Source organism: Dendrobium catenatum, unplaced genomic scaffold, assembly GCF_001605985.2.
Source record: "Dendrobium catenatum unplaced genomic scaffold, ASM160598v2 original_scaffold_262627, whole genome shotgun sequence".
NCBI lineage: Eukaryota > Viridiplantae > Streptophyta > Magnoliopsida > Asparagales > Orchidaceae > Dendrobium > Dendrobium catenatum.
In genome coordinates, this window is record NW_021581026.1 from 2,159 (window position 1) to 4,345 (window position 2,187).

Genomic DNA, 2,187 nt, shown 5'->3' on the forward strand with positions numbered 1-2,187 from the left:
AACAGTCAACCTAAGGCTTAGAAGAACCATGCCTATAGGTCAAACAACCTATCAAGCCTTACTTAGCTCAAGCCACACCCATCCAGCCACTTAGAAGGACCCCTCCCTGACCTAGCTTGGATGCCCGATCAGCATCCATTTGACCAGTTGATGGTCAATTGTAGTCAAACCATATGGGCTTTAAACCCTTTTAAAAGTTCAATCAGCAACAAAGGGTAGCGAAAAAGAAATGAAATACAACAACCGCCGTGTTCGTAATAGATCGATTGAATGCTGAGCAAGCCCAAACGCATTCAAGTTCCCCAATTTCAGGGAAGACGACGTACATTGATACTTTCTGTTTCGCTAGCCCGCTTTGCGTCTCTGTTTTGATTGTGTTGTACGTGCTAAAATCCGTGTACAATTCCGTTTCGTTTCCCATCCCAGTCTTTCCGCGACACTGCTGGTTACTTCTTCTCATAGTCTCGACTTTCCGCTATATCTCCCCAGTAGTTCAGTATAGAAGCATTGCCGTTTCATTCCTATTCGTGGTTATGATGTTCAATATTTCAAAATCGGAGATTACACGAAGAAGTCTTGCGCTATTACCAGTGAGTGTATATGATGATTCTTATGGGGAAAATGTTCTTTCATTGGTAATATGAAACCATTCCATTACTACCAACCCACAGAAAGAACGACCTCTCTGAGATATACGGTTCAGCCGAAATGTACGAAGTTGACTAATTTGGGAAACATTGGGCAATTACCCTGTATACCTACTATTCTGTCTGGTTTTTGTGGTCCTATGTCTGATTTTATTATAGCATTGATTGGGGCTATAGTACTGACATGCATAGGACACAAGAGTGAAAAGACAGACTGTATTCCGAACGAAATGCGTTGGATTCTAGGAGGACTATAATGAGGAGGACGACAGACCAAATCGACATCTCGCTCACGCCTCCCGGTCGGCCCTGTTTGCGACCAGGGGAGGGGCTCCCGGTGGGAATGGGAGAGCCTTCGCTACCGCTCATGACTTTGATTGTAGTCTCTGTAGGCCTGCCTCCTTCATTCGTGAAGCAGTAGCTTCCGCGCTGCCTACAGACGTGAAGCTTCCCCCCTACCTTTGAAAACCGCTACTGGCCTGCTAACCAGGATCGTCAAGGTGAACCTGACTATATACGAATCTTTATCTTTCGCTTCGCGCCTCTTTCTAAGATAGGGGAGCTTCTTTTTGGGGGGTGAGTGGAATCACGGAGAGCTCATCACTCTCCTGCGTACCTGAGTGCAAAGTGTTTGCAATTTGATGCTTTTGCTTTGTATAAAGATCGCACTATGAGGCAGCTGGGCGGGCGGAAGCGTATCGCTCAGTTCACCTTCACTCAGCTATAGCTTCAAGAAGTCCGTACAAGATTTGGTTGTAGCGAAACTGACTACTTGGTTCATGACCAAGCGCCCCCCCTCCTGCTGATCATGTGTCGGCAGGTCCAGGCGAACTCCGACACGTAGTGCCTTCTCTTCTATCTTTTAGAACAGATTCACAAGCGCACTATGACTGAATTCTTTCATATCATCGAGCGCTTGGGTACTCGTCGGAACTGGCGGAGCACTTTGGAAAGTGCTCGACGCTTGCTGGGTCTTGGAATGAAGATCCAGCTTTGCGTCTTTGGTAGGCTGACTAAGGAGCACAGCCTCGCGATGTGCTATATGGTCCATTGTACGTTTGTATCGAACGAAAGTCTGGAGCCCTATTCGTAGGGCAGTACTTCAAAGGTGTATCAGTACACCTTATGTGGTACTGGTAATACCTCCTTACGTCCTTCGCTTCGACTAAAACGTACGTATCCTTGACCGCGTCGGGAATACCCAGGTTTAGACCTCCGTATTCTATAGAATTCTGAAGACGGAGATCTAATCCGGGACGGGAGTGGTGCGCCTGATACTGATATTATGCTCATTCTAAAAACTTATCCGTGTATGGCCAAAGGGTCCACGTGTGAACCCCGAGACTATACAGGGTAAGCGCTATACACCGGGTGAGATATCTCGTTAGAGAAATCATAGCGAGATCAGCCTCTATCCTGTCTGTGTATTCACCGACTTACACGCAAATCCCGCTTGGTTTGGAGTATAAGCCCTCGTGGAAGTCCACTCCTAACACATATAGAAACCCTGTTGATATAGGTGGAAATCACGAAGAGAGAC

The 2,187-nt window shown here is 46.8% G+C and overlaps 1 pseudogene; it reads left to right on the forward strand.

Annotated features, from left to right (window-relative positions):
* The first annotated feature begins 312 nt into the window (after positions 1-312).
* On the forward strand, positions 313-1,395 carry LOC114579049 (annotated as a pseudogene).
* The last annotated feature ends 792 nt before the right edge of the window (positions 1,396-2,187 follow it).